The following is a 23,919-nucleotide window of genomic DNA, read 5'->3' as shown; positions in this document are numbered from 1 at the left end:
TGATGGGACAGTCTTTCCCCTAATGCTTCTAACCTCCCACTGGAAGGCCTTCCTGCACTCCAGCCATGGACAGGACCAAGGACTCTTACCACCCAGCTCCTCCCTCTCCCCATGCCCTCTCCTCCCTTTGGCCCCCAGGCTGACCGAGCCACCCCTGGAGCCCCCATTCGGTTCTCACCTCTTCCATGGAGTCCAGCGGTGTCTGAGATGCCCAAAGCTGAGAACCTGGTACCTAGGTCTTCCCCTTGTCCACCACCCACCAAACTGCGATTCCATGGCTTACCACAGCCAGACACTCACCCAGGGCCTCATGGAAAGCATGCAGCAGTCCTTCTGGGTCCACCAGCCCAGAGCACCAGAACTCTGGCGGATGTGGTTTTTTCCCCAGTGTTTTTATTCCCTCATGCTCACTGCCCTGCAAGGCAGCATGGATATGTTCCTTTTCCAGTGGGAGCTTTGCTGGCTGGTTCTTGACATGAGACCCTGTTTCATTTCCTCAGACAGGATGGATGCATGGCACTCAGCAGGAAAACAGAGGAAGATGGTACTTACAAGTAAAGACCTGGTAGATGAATACTGAATAGGAATAGATAGAGGGTACCACTCTGTAACTCCCTGTTTATACACTAAAGGCAAGTTTGTATGCACAGGAGACACTTCAGGTTGCCGTGCAAGAACTGTAGTGTTCTTGGAATGGGGGATGAAAGGATGGGGTGAGGCTGGAGGAGAGAAGGAGTTTCAGATCTTAAATACTAGAAAGCAAGAATAATTTGGTTTTTGTCCTTTGGCGAAAAAAATTGGATGCTCATCTTCCGTTCTACATCTGCCTTCTCCAAAACCTTAACGAATTCTGTAAAACATGACACTATCACCATCTTCTTCAGCCTCCTGGATGATCCTATCTGCAATATTGCCCAGCTGCTCATCTGAGATATTCATGCCGACCATAAGTCCCAGTACCTTTAACAGTTCATCACGGGGAAATCTTGTCATCTTTATCCAAATCATAGAGTCTGAAAGCAAAGCGCAGTCTGTGGTTCCAGTCCATTCACATCTTTGTTCTTTGTTCTTTTCCATGGGTCAGAAAGTTCTCATGAATCCTTGGAAGTTTACCTGATCCTCTCCCTCAGAGAAAAGCATTGATGATCCGGTCCCCCTAGTGGGTTGATGGCAAGTTCTGAAATCCTCTGGAAATCTTCCCAGCTGAAAGCCCTGTTCTCCCATTTATCCAGGTGTGTGATCGGACTGTGGGAAAAGCCAGTCTCCTTCTTGATCTCCTCCAGTTATTCATCCTGCAGTAATGTGGGGCCCAAGAGCCCATCACCCTGCCACAGTGGCAGGATCTCTCTGGGAACAGAGGCACCAGAAGCAGTGGTGGCAAGAAGTAAGGAGAGAAAGAGTTTAAGTGAGAAATTGCTTCCCTTTGATTGCCTTTAGGTAAGCCAGTGGAACATTTTCTTCATTAAAGTTGTCTTTGGGAGAGCCAAGGCTGTCCTTTGTAGTGACACCTCTTGCCACTGGTATGTGCTTGTTTGAAAGATTAACTGAGTGAACTTTGGGGAGTAAAACAATAAGTCGCAGTCCTCTGTGATCACAGCTTCAATTCCTGTTTCGAAGTTCCTTCCTTGAGTGCCTTCCTGGCTTGCCTTAGTGATTGACTATGGTGCATGAGCCACAATAAATTCTTTCTCTGGAATTTCCTTTGATCATGGTCTCTATCATAAAAATGGAAATCAAACTAAGATATTCAGATATCTAAATTTGGGGCTAAGATATAAAGATATAAGACATAAAAACTCAGAACAAATACCTGGCTATGAACAGTGTGAGAAACATATAACAATGATTTGTTGCTTATCATGAAACTGGAGATAACTAAGGACTAGTCTCATAACACGAATAATTAAGCTTTACAAAGAAGAATGGAAAAAGCTTAAGAAGGGATATTGAAGTAATGTAAACTTTTCTCTAGCTTTTGTTTGATCTTGCTTGTCAGTGTAATGCAAAGCAAAAGAAAAATGAAATATTGATTAAATTCAATTTTATGTTAATACTCCCCCACAGAATTAAATGTTCCTGGAGAACAGCTATTCTGTTTCTTTGTTATATTTGCATACAGACCATTTTGCCTCCTCATGGAATTAACTACTCAATAGCACTCTCCTTTTATCACAAAATGAATTTAATAGGTGTCTGATTTGTTAAACTTATGTAGTACAACCCCCAGACCATGACTATACTTTTTTTTTTCTTTCTGAAGAAATGTTAATGCATTAAGATAGATGATGGATCATGTTTATCATCTCAGAACTCTGGAAGTAGAGGCATGAGGATTGCTCCTTCTTTGAGGACAGCCTATTCTACAGTTAGTCCTAGGATATTCATGCTAGATTTCCATGCAGTCTTACTGTCTGAGATAAAATTGCTATGCTTGCATCTCAATATGACTACTAATATTATTTCACAAGTTCAGTATAAAAATATTTTCTGGTAACTTCACCCATCAGTTTAAATATGAAATATGTTTTCTCTACATGATCACCAAAATCAGCATCAACAATGCCATCATGGTTTTTTCATAAGTAAAAAAAGAGTGCTCTTGGATCCTGGGATGATTAAGGTCGATTTTCAATTGAAAGGATCTGGAACTATCAAGAGTAGAAACATCTGGTCCGTTTTCTAAGGGAGTTTCTACATTAGGTTGCTTGAGGACCCACCGTAAATATATGCAACACCATTGTATTGATAGAGTCCTGGATTGAATAGAATGGAGAAATTAAGTTGAGTATCTGAATATCAGAATTCATTGCACTCTATATCATGCTATCACTATAATGTAACAGGCTGTCTCAAACTCCTGACACTATTACTTTCCATCCTAAAATTGTGAGTCAAAATTAACACTACCTTAAGTTGATTTTATAAGAAACAATACATATAGATAAACAGTCTTTTTCTTCCCAAAGAAAAACTTTCACTTCTGTAATTCCACTTATAGCACAATCCTTGCAAAATTTTTGTGTTGTCTTAAACCTTTCTCTAGTTACTCCCTACCTATGTCAATAAGAACATTGCTTACATTGATTCACTCAACCTATTTGTATTACAAGTTATCACTGATGTATAAAATTCTAAATATAATGGATATTTAGTTTGTAAACTCTCTGATAATTTTTAAAATAAATTTTCAAACAATTTCCATGAAATTATATTGCTATATTCCCTCATTTCTATTACTATTTCATGAATATCTCAATATATATATATATATATATATATATATATATATATTATGATTTATGTTACTTCCTAATTTTGAAACTCTAGAATAATCTTACTTTTTATTTAATATTCATCCCTTGGAGATCTCATACCTTCTGAAGCTTTAATTATCACCTCTGTGGCAAGGATTCTCCAAATATAACACCAATCAGAATTTTCCCCATGAACTCGATATACATAATTTCAAAAGACCTACTCAGATCCCCACATGGCTGTCAAATATTTCCAAATGTAACAGAACTATAAGGAGCTGAGTTACTGGTCTCTTTTTCATGTGGGAATTGGTCCATACCCACTCTTCTTCATTTCTTTAAGTATAACCTCGATTTTCTAGCTCCTTTAGAGAAAGAGAAAGTGGTATTTTCTGGATTATTCTTTCTGACAGCACAAATCTAATTATCAGTAAATTGTGTTATATATACTTCAAATATGAATTCTGTCTGAATTTGATTTTCTGCTTTCTTCTTTGCAATACATTTCTTTGCAAGTTGGAGACTGTTAAGGCAGTACTTTGAGGATATTTACTTCTGTGATCAAATGTCAGGAGTTCCTTTCTGACAGGACAAAGACAATGTGGTCTTCAGTATTACACAAGAGTCTATACTCCTCAATCTTCCTTGATTGCATTATCTTCTTGTCCTTCTCTTGGTTACCCTTTGACACATTGTCTGGGATCCCATTTGTAAACCATGATACACTTTCTCAATCTTGTGGGATTTTCTCTATTTCTTATACCTGTCTAACCCATTTCTCACAGAACTCAAGTTTGACTACCATCATTACCTTCTCTCTTTTAGTCTTAGGTCAAATGTTTGTTTCTAAATTATTTTTAGTATTATATGGTACAAGTTGCTTATTCTCATGACAGACAACTATATATTTGTCAGAATCTAACCTATTATGGTCTCTAATTTTATTTATTAATGTATGTGCATATTTTGTAACCTTACTTGTCCTCAGCTAACAGAAAAAGCATCCAATACTAAGTGCTATTCTTAATTAAAGAGATAAATAAAATGTGGAGAAGGGGTGTTATATAAACTCAAAAAAATAATTTCAATAAAGATGGCACTTTCAGTTTCAAATGAATTAAATAATATTGTTCCTAAACAGAGCAACATGTTCACTTGTGATTTAATAAAATACTGTGAAGTTCTCAGAAATTATAGCAAATCATTTCTGTCACCTGGTATCGTAGGTGAAGTATGCCCACACACCTATGGTCATTTGATTTTTCTCAAAGGAGCTAAAACCATCTAGTGGAAAAAAGACAGCATTTTCAACAAATGGTGCTGGCTCAACTGGCTGTTATCATGTAGAAGAGTGCAACTTGATCCATACTTACCTCCTTGTACTAAGCTCAAGTCTAAGTGGATCAAGGAACTCCACATGAAACCAGCGACACTGACACTTATAGAGGAGAAAGTGGGGAAACATCTCAAAGATATGGACACAGGGGAAAAATTCCTGAACAGAACAGCAGTGGCTGATACTATAAGATCAAGAATTGACAAATGGGGCCTCATAAAATTGCAAAGCTTCTATAAGGCAAAAGACACTGTCAATAAGACAAAAAGGCCACCAACAGATTGGAAAAGGATATTTTCTAATCCTAAATCCAATAGGGGACTAATATCAAATATATACAAAGAACTCTGAAAGCTGAACTCCAGAAAATCAAATAACCCTATTAAAAAATGGGGTACATAGCTAAACAAAGAATTCTCAACTGAGGAATACTGAATGGCTAAGAAACACCTGAAAAAAAAATGTTCAACATCTTTAATCATCAAGGAAATGCAAATCCAAACAACCCAGAGATTCCACCTCACACCAGTCAGAATGACTAAGATCAAAAATGCAGGTGACACCAGATGCTGGTGAGGATGTGGAGAAAGAGGAACACTCCTCCATTGCTGGTGGAATTGCAAACTGGTAGAACCACTCTGGAAGTCAGTCTGGCAGTTCCTCAGAAAATTGGACATAGTACTACTGGAAGATCCTGGGCATATACCCAGAAAATATTCCAACTTGAAATAAGGACCCATGCTCCACTATGTTCATAGCAGCCTTATTTATAAAAGCCAGAAGCTGGAAAGAATCTAGATAACCTTCAACAGAGGAATAGATACAGAAAATGTGGTATGTTTACACAATGGAGTACTACTCAGCAATTAAAGCAATGAATTCATGAAGTTCTTAAGCAAATGAAAGAATCTGGAGGCTATCATCCTGAAGAAGGTAAGCCAATCACAAAATCACACACATGATATGCAGTCACTGATAAGCAAATATTAGCCCAGAAACTTAGACTACCCAAGATACAATTTGCAAAACACATGAAACTTAAGAAGAAAGAAGACCAAAGTGTAGATACTTATGGGGAACAAAATACCTATGGAAGGAGTTACAGAGACAAAGCTGAGAGCTGGGAAGGAAGCACAGACCATCCAGAGACTGCCCCACCCGGGGATCCATTCCATATACAAGCACCAAACCCAGACCCTTGCATATGCCACAAAGATTTTGCTCTCAGAACCCTGATATAGCTGTCGCTTGTGAGGCTATGCCAGCGCCTGGCAAATTCAGAAGTGGATGCTCACAGTCATCTATTGGATGGAACATATGGCCCCTAATGAAGGAGCTAGAGAAAGTACCCAAGGAGCTAAAGGGGGTCTGCATCCCTATACGAGGAACAACAATATGAACTAACCAGCATCCCCCGGAGATGCATCTTGAGTTGCATATGTTGCAAAGGATGACCTAGTTGGCCATCAATGGGAGGAGAGGCCCTTGGTCTTGCAAAGATCATGTGCCCCAGTACATGGGAATGCCAGGGTCAGGAAGCAGGAGTGGGTGGGTTGGGGAGCAGGGCAGTGGGAGGGTAGAAGAGAGTTTCGGGATAGCATTTGAAATGTAAATGAATAAAATATCTAATAAAAACAACAACAAAAACAAAACAGAACAAAAAGTTCATAGCCAGGGTTGTGTAAATATTGACTGGGAAAGATCAAGAACACCAGATATAAACTGAAGTTACTAAAGGACAGTAGAAGAAAGTCTGAATAGAGTTAAGAGAGACCTTGAAATGACTTCTTTATTTTAAGTAAAGTTAGGCAGCATTTTCTGTGAACCTAATAAAAAAAAAACAATAAGTATATTCCACTTCTTGTATAAATGTGCAGAATAAGCCTACAATGTAAACAGGTTGATGTTTCACTTTGGTAAGAATGTTTGAAGGACACACACATTAATTGTGTTTGTAAATGAATAATAAAATATTGTTCCCCATATATTAAGCTTCATAAAGGGTGCAGTGAATATCTGAGGAAGGTAAATGATGTCAATGAAAAATTGAACATCATGTCAAAGGAATTTTCTTACATGTTCAAAAAATTGTTTGAAAGCACCAAGTAAGAAATGCTAGTCACTGTATTATGGCCATGTAAAAATGATTCATATATTCGAGAAAGATATCAAGATTGTGATTTGAAAATGAGTGGCTAACATGTGGTAGAAAGAGAATATGTGTTTGGAAATAAGAAACTGAATAAGCAAATATGCCTACTTGGTAGATAAAATCATTCTGACTAAAAAGAGAAAATGTAGAAGATACCAAATATACACTATTAAAGAAGACAATGGATGTATGCAAATTACTATTGCAAACAATAATGTGACATGAAATTTGGTGTCATTTAAAGCTATATTTTAAGAAGCTGTTAAAAATATTCATTTGGGCCAGGTAGTGGTGGCACATGCCTTTAATCCCAGCACTTGGGAGGCAGAAGCAGGCAGATTTCTGAGTTCGAGGCCAGCCTGGTCTACAGAGTGAGTTCCAGGACAGCCAGGGCTATACAGAGAAACCCTGTCTNAGGCAGGCGAATATCTGAGTTCGAGGCCAGCCTGGTCTACAGAGTGAGTTCCAGGACAGCCAGGGCTACACAGAGAAACCCTGTCTTGAAAAAACAAACAAACAAACAAACAAACAAAAGAAAGAAAGAAAGAAAGAAAGAAAGAAAGAAAGAAAGAAAGAAAGAAAAAGAAAAGAAAAGAAAAGAAAAGAAAAGAAAAGAAAAGAAAAGAAAAGAAAAGAAAAGAAAAGAAAAATATTCATTTGGAAATGGTAACCCAAACCAAGAAGTTATAATACTGACTCTATCACTTTTGTACTAGTGAGAATATTAAACACAATTGTAGTTAACAAATTAAGAATGAGTCTGTTTTTAACTCTACGTCTGATTTAAGCATGCATGTTTTATAGTCCCCGATAACTATATTTTTTTAAATAAATTTTCTCAAATTTCATACATTTGATTAAGGCTGCTTTCTTAATGGGAATCCATCCCATAAACAACCACCAAACCCAGACACTATGGCAGATGCCAACAAGAGCCTGCTGACAGGAGCCTGATATAACTGTCTCCTAAGGGCCTTTGCCAGTGAGTAGCAATTACAGAAGTGGATGCTCACAATCACCCATTGGATGGAGCACAAGATACCCAATGAAGGAGCTAGAGAAAGTACCCAAGGAGCTGAAGGGGTCTGAAGCCCCATAGAAGGAACATCAGTATAAACTAAAAAGTACCCTCAGAGCTCCTTGGAACTAAACCACCAATCAAAGAAAACACATGGTGGAACATGTGGCTCTAGCTGTATATGTAGCTGAGGATGGCCTAATCGGTCATCAAGGAAGGGAGAGACCCAAGGTCCTGTGATGGTTCTATGCCCCAGCATAGGAAGTATACTTTTATTTTTGAAGGCCAGGACTGGGAATGGGAGTGGGTGAGTTGGGGAACAGGGGAATGGGGGGATAGTCGATTTTCAGAGGGGTAGCTAGGAAAGGGGATAACATTTGAAATGTAAATAAAGAAAATATATAATAATAATAATAATAATAATAATAATAATAATAATAATAATAAAGAGTCGAATCATACTTACCAAGAAGTCTCTCAGAAAAAAATAATAATAGACATTTAGGTGACTCTTGAAAGTAAATTGTCAATCACACTGTTTGTCCTCAAAATCTTGTAGGTCAATAAGTAAGGTATGTCAGTATTCAGCTGCTCACAGGGATAAATGTGATAGAAAAATTACAAGTTTCTTATGTTGGGAGTCAGAGCTATTTTCAAATAAAGTCATGATTTTCATGCTCCCAATTAGAGAAGCATAGCATAATATGTTGAAACTACAGTCATTTTAAGTATGTCACTTTTCGAAAAGAAGAGGAAGCCATTGTTGATAAAGTGAAGTTTGAGCTACATCCATTTCCTACCATGTGATAAGATATATACATGCATGAATCTGTTTCCTAGGAGAAAATTCAAAAACTCCATGATTTAAGATGTTCCACCACATCGCAAGTACTGTGCTGCACTATGTTCATAGCAGTCTTATTTGTGATACCCAGAACCTGGAAACAACCCAGATGTTCATCAACTGAAGAATGAATACAGAAATTGGGATTCATTTGCACTTGGAATACTTCTTAGCTATTGAAAATGAGGACATAATGAATTTTGCATGCAAATGAATGGAACTAGAAAGTATCATCCTGAGTGAAATAATCCTGACCCAAAAGCACAGACACGGTATGTACTCTCTGATAAGTGAATACTGGCCAAAAAGTTCAGAATATATACGATGTAACTCACAGATCATATGAAGCTGATCAAGAAGGAAGGTTCAAGTGTGGATACTTCAATCCCATTTAGAAAGGGAAACAAAATAATCATTGGGAGGCAGAGGGAGGGAGGGACCTGTGTGGGAGACATGAAGGGGAGTGAAAAAGGGAGTCAGGATTAGGTATTGGAGAAGACAAGAGAGAAGCCCAGAGGGTGAGGAAAGTGAATAGAAATATACATACCAGAGATGTAAGAGGCTCCCAGGATCCAATGGAGGTGACCTTAGGCAAAATGCTCAACAATGGGGAGATGGAACCTAAAAACAGACCACTTCCAGACATGGCTCTCATTTCAGACATGGGGCTACCCACCCATCTTTGAAAGGTTTGACCCAGAATTGTTCCTGTCTAAAACACACACACACACACACACACACACACACGAACAAAAATGGAGCAGAGACTTAAGGAAAGGCCATCCAGAGACCAGCCCAACTTAGGATCCATCCAACCAAACCATAACATTGTTACTGATAACATATTGTGCTTGCAGACAGGAGCCTAGCATGGATCTCCTCTGAGAGACTCTACCAGCACCTGGCTGAGACAGATGGAGATACAGCAAACCATTGAACTGAAGTCAGCCACCCCAATGGAAGAGTTAGGGGAAGGACTGAAGGAGCTGAAGGAGACTGCAACCCTATAGGAAGAACAACAGTGTCAACTAACCTGGACCCCTCAGAGCTCACAGAGAGTAAGCCACCCAACAAAGAGCATACATTGGCTGTTGAGTGGCCTTGCTATATCTGTATCTGAGGACTGACTTTCCTATCCTCAGTGGAAAATGATGTGTTTGATTTTATAGAAACTTGATGTTTCAGGGAAGGGGAATGTTAGAGGTATGTGATATGAGTGTGTGGTTGAGTTGGGGAGCACCCTCTCAGAAGCAAAGGGGATGGGAGATGGGGTGAAGAACTGGTAGATGGGGTAGCAAGAAGGGGGTCAACATTGTTTAAATCTAAATTAATTAGTTAATAAAAAGTAACACTGTGATTACCAAACTGAAAGAGTGGCAGAGCTTTCTTTTTCTCAGCATTCTAGAAAATAAAGTTTCCAAAGAGATGAATTTGATGTAACACAGTAAATTTTTGTTGATTCAGAAATAATGAAACTATTGGTTTACACTTATGCCAGCTATTCAATAGTCCCATGTTCATATTTGACTTGAGATTGGAGACAACAAACATAGCCTAAAACTCTCTAGAATCATGAAGTATAAAGTCTAGTGCATCATATAATAATACATTATTACCACGTGGTAGTAGTGAAGGCTTTAAAACATCCAGAGTGTCAGATACTCTAAGAAATTTATGAAATTGGGTGAAGTCATGATTAAGCCCTGGTTGGTGAGCTGTTTGAAATTACATTTAGAAGATGGTTCCTGTTTCTGACTTAGGAAAGTAGATTCTGGTCCACATTTCAACCTGATGTTACATATTTGCTCAGCTAAGGAAAGAAAATATGACCCCCAAAAGGGAATATTCTGCACAAAGAAGACTGGGAAAGCAGATTATCTGTCTCAGGGTGGCTGTGAGTGGACTGTTTAAATAACAAATGCATGGGACTCTTCAAGTACAATTTGAACCTGAATTTAAAATATTGTTTGTTCAAAAACTAAATGTGTGTTAGCAATACTTGCAGGAGTTAATAAATAAAATGTCTTTTAGAAGGAAAGAACTCTTGTTCTCAGATATTACCTAGGTGGAAAACGTTAACTGAAAGTCTGTGTAACTCTAAATTTTGTTTTTTAAAGCTAGTAACATTATAAGAAAGAAATTAATGAAAGTGAATATGAGTAAGAAATAATAAACCCTATGATTCTATTTGTAAGCATTTAAAATGTAATTTGAGGTTATAGAATGCATGACTATTATAAGTTCCTTTATATTTACCTATAGAATATACCACATAAAGAACTGTGAGGCAAAAGTAGGTATTAATGGTAGCAGAATGTTTAAGCTAAAAAAATAAAATTTTTAGGATTATTTTTGGATGCAAATGTGAAGTTATTTTTTGATGTTAGACAGCAATACTTCTTGTCAAGCAGTTCATTAAGACATACTATTGAGAGAATTATTCCAAAGTAAAGATATTTTTGCTTACACAATTAAAACACAGAGAGAAGAGATGACTTAGGAGTCAAGAACACTTGAAGTTCTTGTAGAAGAACAAAGTTTAAAACTCACCAATTTGGGGGGGGGGGGCTCAGAATTGCCTGTAGCTCCATCTCGAGGGGCTCCAGTATTCTTTTCCAGCCTCTTCTGGTATATAGACTCTTAAGTATATAAACACATAAACACATGTAATTTAAAAATAAATTTTAAATACAAAACAAAACAATCCTGACAATAATGGTTAAGAGAAAAAATTTCAGATAGATATCATGAAATCCCACCACCTTAAACCTGTGTGCTGGAGCAATTTGTCTCCAGCTGGTGGTACTACGTATGGAGATTTTGACTCCTTCAGGAAGTGGGTTTTAGCTGATGGGGACACATTGTTGGGGCTCTAGGGTGGAGCATGAAAGTTAGAATGCTGTTCTGAATCTATCTTGATGCCTGTTTTCAGATTTACCAAGATGTTAATTGCCCCAAATTAGTTCCCACAATCATGCATGTAGTATCGCAGTAATGCAACCTCTGTGCTGATAAGCCTATCACATTGATGCATGAGACATTCTCCTTTGAGTTATTATGTCAGATACGTTGTACAAGTAACAAGGGAAGTGAGGTGGTAGATAATAGCAGCCAAGGACCTGAAAAGTGCTGAAAGTTATTTTCATGTTAAAAATTCTATTATCACACATAACTGCAATACCTAGCAGCATTGTAAAATTTATATGCATATGATATGTACGTATATATGACTGAAATTATATAGCAGCTACATGATGTTAAAGCATTTAATTGACTTCAAAAATATAACACTGGGTAATTAAATATATGCAACAAGATAGCATCAAATAAAATTAAACTAGTTTTAATAAGAAGAAACTTTATGATTCTATCTTCCTTGAAAAAGTAAAACACAGGTGTTACATGACACAGTTAATAAAAGTACCATTTCGGGGCTGGTGAGATGGCTCAGTGGGTAAGATCACCCAACTACTCTTCCAAAGGTCCGGAGTTCAAATCCCAGCAACTACATGTTGGCTCATAACCATCCGTAACAAGATCCGACGCCCTCTTCTGGAGTGTCTGAAGACAGCTACAGTGTACTTACATAAAATAAATAAATCTTTAAAAAAAAAAAGAACCATTTCTTTGTATATTTTCAAAATAAAATGAGCACAAACATAGTTCTTATATTGATAATAACTAAAATACTAATTACCACAGACATATATTTTACATTTACCAAATCACAATAAAGGTGCATTAATCAGAGTCATTTTATTGAGTGTATGCCTTTTTACACTATTGAAATACTGTTTATCACACATGTATTGCTTTGTCTCAATTGGGGAGGTTTTTCTATTTTTTAGAATTCTTGACCTTTTAATCTTGGTGTTTATGGTTTAAAGACATTTCCAGGAGTGATATTGTTGGATATTCCAGTAGTACTATGTCCACTTTTCTGAGGAACCACCAAACTGATTTCCAGAGTGGTTGTACCATCTTGCAATCCAGCAACACTACTCTTGGGCATGTAACCAGAAGATGTTCCAACTTGTAATAAGGACACATGCTCCACTATGTTCATAGCAGCCTTATGTATAATAGCCAGAAGCTGGAAAGAACCCAGATGTCCCTCAACAGAGGAATGGGTACACAAAATGTGGTACATTTTCACAATGGAGTACTACTCAGCTATTAAAAACAATGAATTTATGAAACTCTTAGGCAAATGGATGGATCTGGAGAATGTCATCCTGTGTGAGGTAACCCAGTCACAAAAGAATACACATAATATGCACTCACTGATAAGTGGATATTAGCCCAGAAACTTAGAATACCCAAGATAAAAAAAAAAAAAAAAGGAAAAAGGTTTTCCATTCTTGTTTGCTTTCCATGTGATTTTAGTTGAAATAGCTCATACAGATATCTTTAACAGATTGCTTTTTCTTTCATTTCTTCCTCATCAAATTATCTTCAACATCATCATAATCTTTTTCACTGTCATCATAATCATTATTTTCCCTGTCATTCATTTATATGTGTATCCCTGCTTTTCCTCTCTAGCTACAAGCTGCTCACCAATAATGTGCACTGGCCCTGAACCACATTTCAATCAAATTATGGTACCAGTCACAATTCTCTGAAACTCCAATTATAGATACAACCAACACATTTACAACCAACAGGTTCCTTTGGTATCTTTCAGTGTACGCTGCCTATTATTGTCTTACGGCAATTCATTCTTTGGTGCTGCCATTAACATCACTGCTCTTATGGATAATTGTTGCTTATGTTCATCACTATCCTTAGAGTATAATTTTCAGCCAAAAATAAGTTCAGAGGGTCCTGCATGTCCGTAGAGTCTTCCATGAAGGGGAGGGACAATTTTTGGTGTGTAGATATGACTGATTACTGCTTTTCAGAGCAGACATGCAGAATAGAATCATACCAGAGGAAGTCAATATATTCTTAAGTAAAATGTATTCTATTTAGGAAAGAATGCTAGGAAATTAATACTAAAAGAAATTTAATACTGTAAAATGAGTAATTGCTAAGAATGATGCCATAATAAATTTTGAAACTGCAAATGAAGTGTAATAAATATTTTAAAAAGATATTATATAATGAAATAATTATTTAAAATTAGTATTTACAAGTGGCAACAAATAAAGGAACAAAATAATGTCTATTGGACTAATGTCTCAATACCCAATGAAGTTGTCCTGTTCTCAGACCATTAAATCCAATTGCACTGAGGGGTGGGGCAGTTACTTCACAGGCACCGATGAGTATCACAGCCACTGCATTCATTCTAAAAGGTCAGTGGTCATATTGCAATGTCTTGCCTAGAAGGCGTACAGCAGCCCGACCACCACAAACGAAGCCATCGATGCCAGCACTAGATTACTCTAATTTTAATTTGAACATTTTTATCAGTTTGACTCTGAAGCCTGAAATTCCTGATACCTAATCTCCATACTCTCTCCTGCTTTATTCACAGAAGTCAATGCTGCATTGTAATCAGCAGTTTCCACATCCTGTTCTCTTATGCCTTTTTCTCTTCACAGGCTTGAATGACTCTACAGTAATTAGTAAAGAAAATTAAACTGAAGTAATAGAGATAAAACTAAGGAAGACAAGTAGAAATGCTCATCAATTTCATGCTCTTTATTTGGCTTCTCTGGTACTCACTCAGTTGCAAAGCCCTTTGTTGGGTGATTTTGAATTAATATAGACAGTGGAAACCACCTTTATGACACAAAGTTATCGAAATATCATACTAGAAAGCTGTCAGCTTTTCAGTGTCCCCAAGCAATAGCAATGCAAGGGAAAAGAAATACATACACAAAAAGGAGACTTACTTCTCTCATGATTGTCTTTTATTTATTGTTTTTGCCTCTATTAATATTTAGTCTTGTATCATTCCCTTCCATTAAATGTGGGCTGAACTATGTAATTATCCTCTGACAAACAGACCACAACATTCATGAAATTGTATCTTTATGATTAGGTTTCTAAAATTAGAGCACTTATCTTACTAATCTCCCCTGTACTGTACTAGTGCACTTGTTTCCACCCTAGTCTGTCTCTTGGTCTTAGCTTCACATTCCACCAAGCACAAGTACATCTGAGCTCATTGAATCTTGAGATGATTTAGTCCAGACTGATACTCTCTGATAGACTTTGATCTAAAACATACTATATGAAGGCATGCCATGAAATACGACATATAGAAAGTATATATGAATTAAAGCAACCTTATTTAGTTACAATTTATTAATGAAAGAATACCCAGGCAATAAATTTAAAATGGACTTTTGAAAATTCATTTGATACCCTGTGGAGACAGAACTTGGAGAGCCCATCTCCTAGGTTCCTCCCTTCTCCTCTTCTTCTTCTTCTCCTCCTCCTCCTCCTCCTCCTCCTTCTTCTTCTTCTTCTTCTTCTTCTTCTTCTTCTTCTTCTTCTTCTTCTTCTTCTTCTTCTTCTTCTTCTTCTTCTTCTTCTTCTTCTTCTTCTTCTGGCTAACATCTACTTATTTCTGAGTACACACCATGCATGTGCTTTTGGGTTTGAGTTACCTCACTCAGGATGATATATTAAGGATTCCCTTCAATGGCTTCCTGTCTAAACTTTCCTTTTGTGGGGAGGAAAGGGGGTTATTACAGAAGCCTTAAATGTCTCTCATTCTTAATTATGACTCTACAGTCATCAATACCACTGGAAAAGAAGCTTCCTTGTCCATAACAACAAGAGACAGCATGGATCATAGACTCCTACAAGGCCTCCAGCAGCAACAGGGACACAACATGACCTCAGGTGGCAGCCCAGATGTCTGCATGACCTCCAGTGGTAATACTGACCTCTGGTGGTATCACAGACCATTGACACCAATGTGACCTCCAGCAGCATCCAGAACCGTGTAGGTCTTTTGAAGGTACCCACTCTAACAAACAAACAAACAAATAAACAAACAAAAAACAAAAGCAAAGAACTTTTCTCCAATTCAGACAATCTTCTATTGCTCAGAGAAGACAAGGCAATTTTGAGACAGAGCAGGGCATTCTGGGCCAGAGCCCGTGTGAGCTCCAGTCTGTTCCATACTACCCTGCAAGCTCTATTTGTCAATGACTTGCTTCCCTGTCCACCACTCTAATGCTACTATATACAGCTACCTTCCTACCTCTCCATGACCATTTACTCATCAGACAGACAGACAGACAGACAGACAGACAGAGTTTAAACTGTTTTATAGGCAAATACTCATTGCTGTTATTGGTCATACTCATTATCAGTCACTGGTCTGGTTCAAATTTTCTGGTTTCTGAGGTTCCATAAATTTTGGACTATCACTGAAGCTTGTCTCAGATATCCTGTTGTTGCCCTGGGTAAGGGTAATTTTGCAATTTAACCAGTCATCTTGGGTCAGAACTCAAGAGAGCTTCAGGCTGCTGTATACCTCTGCTTTCAACTGCTGGCTCACTGTGGGGGGCGTGGGACCATCAACCATTGTACTTAGAGTCCATGGCAGTATGCTAGTCTCGAGCTTACTTCCATCAAGTGAGGGATAGGGTTGCCATTCCACAGTTAAAACTTTGACCCATAATTGTTCCTGTCTGAAAGAACTGCAGGGATGGAAATGGAGAGGAGCCTGAGGAAAATAAGGTCCAGCCCAAAGTGGGATCCAGCTCAAGTGGAGGTCCCATGGCCTGACACTATTACTGAGGCTGTGGAGTGCTCATAAAAAGGGACCTAGGATGAATGCACTCCGGAAGACCCAACAGGCATCTGAAAGAGTCAGAAGCAGATATTTGCATTCCACCAAAGGACAGATGCTTCTGACCTCTGTGGTTGAATTAGGGAAAAGCTGGAAGAAGCTGGTGACCCTATAGGACCAGCATTCTCAATTAATCGGGACCCCAGAGATCTCTCAAACACTGCACCACCAAACCAATAACATACACCAGCTAATATGAAGCCCCAAACATACATACAGTAAAGGACTTCTGGGTCTGGGTTTAGTCAGATAAGATGCACCTAATTCTCAAGGGACTGGAGGTCCCAGGGAGTTTGGAGATCTAGTGGGAAGGGGGTGGGGACATCCTCATGGAGACAGGGGACAGGAAATATAAAAAGAAAATAAACATTAGAAAAAAGAAAAAAAGAAAAAGAACATTTATATTTATTAGTTTGGCAGTTAATTGATGTAGAAAAATATTTTACAGAATGTAACTCAAGGGAAAAATAATGAAAAATACAATTTAATTCTGTAAGCATTGAAGAAAATTATTCAGGGTATAGAGATAGACTCATATTAATAATATATCATATGCAGAACACCAATTAATAAGGAAAGGTCAACAAATCATTTTATTATCATAGTCTATTTTTGTTAATACTAGGGTTAGTATTTCTAATCAACTTTATTCACTTGTTTTATACATAATACATTAGTATTTCTTCAAGAAAAGTTTTATCATGGATTATTGAGCACATAATCTAAATAGATAGCATTATAATTGAGGACTTTATATTACATTCATCAATTTGGAATTTCTCATTTGAAATGATCACTCTTATAAATCTTTCCAAATCATAAATCCTAAGAAACTTATCAGGCATTTAACTATGGTAGGTGGGTTGGGAATACCTAAAGAGATTGCATTTCTAATCATGATCAAAGCATTTAAACCAAAGCAAAACAGAAAATTGTGCTTGAGTGACTGGTAAGATCAGTGTGATATGAAAAATAATTAATAATATATCAATTTTTCTAAGGATATCAATTTATTATTTCATTTGCATTTTGAACATATTTAAGATACTGACAATGAAATATGATCATTTATTTCTTATTTTTTCCATAAAATAATTGTGACAGATTAAGGTACTTAAAACTCTACGAAATTAAAGTTCACTGACAGAAACAATTTAAATTTACATTTTCTCAATAGGAAGTAGGCTCCTGAAAAGGAATTTTTAATACCAATAACTTAATACTGAATAAATATTTATGAAAATATATCTACTTTAATGATCACACCAAAATTTGAAGGAGATAATATTCATAGCTTTAAAGAAATGTAATAGGAAACTTACTGTATCTTTATTCTACCTACATTGTCCTTAACAAACATTGAGCAATGGTTGGATATATTTTGCTTTACATAGAGTTTTTCCTGTGATGTTGTAAGTACAAAATAAGAAAACCACTAAAAGCAACCTGACCCAATGGCACAATCCAATTGAGAAATCTCCTCTACTCTCTCTCCTATACGGTCTCATTCTGAGCTGTCATCTGTCATTCAACCTCCAAATACATGACTTAAGGTTTGGGGGTCATTTTACAATTCTGACTGAGCTCAATGTCAATTTACCAAAAAAAAAAAAAAATCCATGCATTAATATTTCCAATTGATTATTTTTGTTGATTTTTGAACTCAGGATTTATGCACCTGAATTCCTAGTAACATTTTCTGTCTTACTAAATTGCACTAGTGGTTATCCTGATAGAAATTCAGAAATATTGATATATTATTCTTATATTTCATCTACTCACTCCAGTCTTTTGTTTATCATATTATAGCAAAATTATGATAGTACACAGTTTTCAAATCTATTGATATCTTTCAATATCAGAACTTACTAGGCTTTCTTTTTGATCTTCCAACTAATTTTTTCAGAGAGATTCATTTACACAGTTTGTCCACATATACAAATTATACACAGAGTCTTATTAGATTGCAGTATTGAAAATGCTTGAACATTTGGTTATGTAGTTTTGACTGTTTCATAAAGCACTGAAATGTCTGACTATTCCTCCTTAAGAAATAAATTTTACAGTCCTGGATATTGTGTGGTTACCATTTAGGAAATTCAGGTACACTGTATTTTTGTAGATTTGTTTTTCATTTTCATAATCACATACTTATTACTTAAATTTGAATGAAATTCTATGTGAACTATTTCACCAGTATATTAAATTTCTTTCTTTATGGTTACTTATAAAACAACAGACTTAAACTCTGCTGTATCTTTGTGGTAGTGGTTATACTCTGTCTGTCCCCAACCTTCTTCCCCTCCCCTCCCCTGTCACTTCTACCCCCCTGTGTCTGTGTTTGTGTGTATGTGTGTGTGTGTGTGTGTGTGTGTGTGTGTGTGTACAGGGTTATTGGAGCCCCAAGTTCACTCTGCCTCTAGGGAGGCAGGACATGGAAAGCTGACCCTGCTTAACATACAAGGGTACAAGGTAGGTGCTGGGCCATACGGCAGCTCCTTGGGACACTGCTACAGGGGTGGGGAAGCACAATATGAACAGCCAGAGCTGGCTTGTGGCTCTCCAGGCCTGTGAGGAGGTTGGAGCTGTCTCTTTCTGAGGCTCTAGAACATCCATGCACTGCTGGTAACTACAGAAGAGCTGAGAACTGAGTAGGGACCTATGTGCTGCAGGGAAAACAGGGGAACCCTGACTGGTCCGAGCAAAGAGTTCTTGGCTCAGGGAACAGCAGTCTTGGGCTTGGGCTTGGTGGTACCCAGACTGGGAGCACAGAGAGGCCTTCTACAGGAGATTAGATGGGCCCTCTGTAGGTGAAGGCCATCTCCATGGCTTCCCATGGTGGATCCTGATGAAAAGAGGCAGTCCATGATTTTAAGACATTTATTGCAATGTTAGAAAGTGGATGAGTAAAATTGTACCCCACTTCTCAGGGTAGGCCTAAGATTAAATTCATTTTGCAGGGAAAAGTGTCTGAGAAGGAAATCTTATTGGTTAAGTCCTCTAGGCCTCTAGTTACCTCATTAAAATTGATATCTCTCTTGAGCCTATGAAACTACAAATCACATCCTCTACAAGTGCAGGGGTTTGGCCCTTACATGACTGATGGCCACAAATCCATAGAGGGCTGTGACGAGTGACAGGGGCCTGGTGCTTGGGAACAGGCGACATGCCTATCATCCCTTCAAGTTATTCAGGGTTTCAAGGTCAACCAGGAAGAAGGCTACCTTTCATATTCCTGCATGTGTAGAGTTGAATATGATTAATAAAATGATAGAAATGACATAAACTTAAATTTTGATTTTTGTTACTGAGGTCAGTAATTTGAAAACACTTAGTACCTTAATTTTAGGATTAGGCAACCAAACTTAATTATAAATGAGCTCAACCAAATGCATGAAATCATCAACCAAAGCATTTTTTTTTTTAATTTCACAGGGCAGTGTGGATCTGAGTATTAATTGCAAACAGATGCTAATGTTTCCTTCATATTTTCTTTCTGCAATTTTCATATATTTAGTATGACCCATAAATGACTATATAAATCAATTTAGCTGTTCTTCAGAAAATAGAAAATAGTTCCACCTGAAGACCCAGCTATACCAACCCTGGGCATATACCCAAAAGATGCATGACCATTCCTCAAGGACACATATTCCACTATGGTCATAGCAGCTTTATTCATAATAATGAGAAGCTGGAAATAACTAAGGTGCCTGTCAAACAAGAATGAATACAGAAAATGTGGTTCATTTACACAGTAGGATACTATTCAGCTATTAAAAACAGAGTCATCCTGAATTTTCCCGGCAAATGGATGAAACTAGAAATTATTATCCAGAGTGAAGTAACCCAGATCCAAAAGGACCTTCTATGTACTCACTAATAATTGGATATTAACCATAAATTATAAGATACCCATCATATACTGCATAGACTCAAAGAAGCTAAACACAGAGAAAGGCCCAAGCAAGGATGCCTGAATATCATTTAGAATGTACAATAATAGGAGTCAAAGAGAGTGAGAGAACTGGGTGGGAGAAGAGATGTGGCAGGGTATGAGGGGAGGGGGGCAGGATCAGGTGTGTGGAAAGGCAGGAGAGAGGACCAGAGGACCAGGAGAATGAAAGGAAATCTCTTGCTTCTGGGGTTGGGAGCAATGGGGAAATCTCTAGGAAGTGCCAGTTACTTGGGATGGGGGAGGCTTCCAGGAGCCAATGATCATGCCCTTAGCTGAGATACACAGCACTGTGGAGCTGGAAGATGTCACCCCCTAAAGACAGGCGGGACTCCAAGTGGAGAGATAAGGACACCAACAAAACTTTTGACCCAAAGTTTGTCTTGTCAATAAAACAAAAAACAAACTAACAACAGCAAAAACCAAAAAAACACCAGGATAAAGATAGAGACTGGGGGAATGGGAAAAACAAAATCAGCCCAACTTGAGACTCATCCCCATGGGCAAGCACCAATAACTGACACAATTAATGATACTCTGTTATGAATGCAGACAGAAGTCTAGCATTGCTATCCTGAGAAGTTCTACCCAGCACATAACTAAAACAGATGCAGAGACCCATAGGCAAATATTGGACCAAAGCCCAGGACTCTTAGGGAAGAGATGGGGACAGAGTTGAGGGCACTGAAGGGAATGGAGACTCCACAGGAAGACCAACAGAGTTAACTAACCTGGACCCTTTGGAGCTCAGAGACTGAACCACCAACTAAAGTACATACTCAATGTGGACAGAGACTACTGGTATCCATGTAGCAGATGTGCAGTTCAGTCTTCATGTTGGTCCCCAAGAACTGCATGGGGGCAGTTCCTAAAGCTGTTGCTTGTAGGTGGAATTTATTCCGCAACTGTGCTGCCTTTTCTAGTCTCAGTGGGCTAAGATAAAACTAACTCTTCAGAGATATGATGGCCAGACACCATCTCAGAAGAGAAGAGAAGGGAAGATGGGGAAAGAAACTCTCTAAGGGGGGACCGAGAGGTAGGGCAGTGGTCAGGACATAAAATGAATAAATAAATTAATTAATGGATAAAAAAGACTTATTTACAGGTTAAGTTCCAAGTCCAAATGTTTTGCGACATTTTCCTTTCAAATATTGAATCTTGGAAAAAAGTTCAGGTATAATTTAATGTTAAATTTCTATTAAAAAAAAAACAAAACAAAACAAAAATAAGTACTTGAAAAGGGTGTCATGCCATTTAGGTTGGTTGGAGCTTTCTGTATCTCTGAGGTTGACCATGAACTAGGATGTTTCTGTTTCTACTACATAAGGACTCAAGTTATATAACCACACTACTGCGCTGCAAAGCCTCATCTTTAATATGGTAATGGGTTGTTCCAAACACAAACTTAATGCATAAAGAAATGAATAATGCGGTATAAACGCATTATCAATTTCTTTATCAGAAATATTTACACTATTTTTAAATGCTATTCCATTCCCTAATCTCAGACTAAAGAAAGACTGTCCTTTGCTAGTTTTATGAGCCAAATTAAGATGCACTTTCTCTGCCTAAACCTGTTTCTCTACATAAAGATATCTTTAGGCATAATTGCAAAATATTATAGAAAGTAACTCTCTCCAAGAATGTTGTATATTCATGTGAATATTATGCACACATATATCTATGTACACATGCACACACACATACAAACATATCTATCTATCTATCATCTACCTATATGTATGTATATGTATATGTATATCTATAACTATATCATCTAGATCTATATCACCTATATCTATATCTATATCTATATCTATATCTATATCTATATCTATATCTATATCTATATCTATATAATGTGATCAAATCTGCTACAATGTATGTATCCTAAAAAAACATATCTATGAACAACTGTAAAATTTGTTCTTCTAATTTTGTTGATTAGTAACTTAGAAAAATATTAACTAAAGGTTCACAACCTTAAGAAGCTCATCCAAAGATGATATTCAATATTATTTTTAATTTGAAGCATGCATCCTATTTTTTTCTAATTTTGCATGGTAAGATAACATAGAAGAAAGGAGAAGGACCCAATTATGAGTCATTAAAGCCCTCTAAAACTTTGAATGCTCAATGAATGTATTTTCTCAAAGTATTGGAAACATGAACATAAAGTTTTCTTCATGTTATGAACTAGAGTATTTGTCATATGAAGGAATATTTCTTTGTATCAATTTCAATGTAAATTTTAATTTTAATAGCATTACATATAAAAAAAGTACTATTATATCCACAATCAATTGTGGTTTTATTCATATGAAGATGAGTTTACTACTAATTTCTTGTTTCAGATATCCAGCATTTATTAGCATAATTTTTATTGCAAACTTCACTTTGTTCTTAAACCTCCACATTAATTGCATTTTTAGATGTAGCCAGAAACTTAGAAATGTATGTTAGATTATAATTGGTAATAGAATAATACTGTCATGCCTGTTTGCATGTAAATTACTGCATTTTAGGAGCTGTGGAACTACCTGAATTTATAAAATTATGTTGGATTGTTATTACAATCGATGTTAATGTTGCTCTTTCCCAGTATTCATTATAGGCACCAACTATCTGCTTGATAGATTGTCCGTTTTATTCAACAGTATAGCATCTTGACAAGTCTATCTGACACTATGTAAGTATTTATTAGAAATATAAGTACCCAATGAAACGCTATTTATTCTCTGTGAGAACAAATGTGCAACATAATATTGCTCTGAAGATTTATTTTAAAAGATGTGAATGTATTGAATATTATCAGGCAGAAAATGATGAAAATGGACAACTTATCTTGAACACACTCCATCCCCATAGAAATATTATATATTTTGTACAGGAAAGTTTTATGGTAGTGAATGGTATTTTATAATAAGATTTATTATTCACTGCTCTTTCCCTTTTAAAACTTTCGTATACTAACATCTTTTAGCTCATGTCTTGGATGTTTTACCAATATCAAAAGAGTATATTTGTTACAAATAGAATTATAATTATAATATTTCTAGTTGTCACATACTGTGACAACCATCTTTTTGATTTGCTTGCTTGCTTAGATTAATGTCTGGATGACATCCAGAACATTTAAAGTTGTACTACTAATGGCTTCATAGAGTCCATCATATTTCATCATATTTATGATGACAATTATGGATAAGTTTTTGTCATTTATCATTGACAATTAATCAATAAACTATTTTTTAATTATTGTGTAAATGAATGGGAGGAGTGATAAGGATGAAGTAAACCTGTGCACCTCTGATAATTGATGAAACAGTGAGTGAAGTGTCCCAGTATATTCCTGAATTTTCATAATTGTACTGGCCATTCTTCTATTTTATAACAGAACTCTAACTAAAACTAATGAATACACTTCTTGCATTACACTTCAGTGTATTTCACAAAAATAAAATATCTCACTGATCATCTCAGGGACATATTATTTTTTTTTGAAATACTTACTTATGTTTGGCAATGGCATTGTTTTTACATATATCTTACTATATAATTTCCATTTCAGATAACATATGAATTGAGGAAATCAATGTTA

At 36.8% G+C, this 23,919-nt stretch overlaps 1 pseudogene; it reads right to left on the bottom strand.

The window, feature by feature from the left end:
* Window positions 1–752: 752 nt before the first annotated feature.
* On the bottom strand, window positions 753–19,531 carry LOC110336260 (annotated as a pseudogene).
* Between the last annotated feature and the right edge of the window lie 4,388 nt (window positions 19,532–23,919).

The sequence above is a fragment of the Mus pahari genome, chromosome 19 (genome assembly GCF_900095145.1).
Source record: "Mus pahari chromosome 19, PAHARI_EIJ_v1.1, whole genome shotgun sequence".
Taxonomy (NCBI): domain Eukaryota; kingdom Metazoa; phylum Chordata; class Mammalia; order Rodentia; family Muridae; genus Mus; species Mus pahari.
This window is presented reverse-complemented; position numbering and strand designations above follow the sequence as displayed.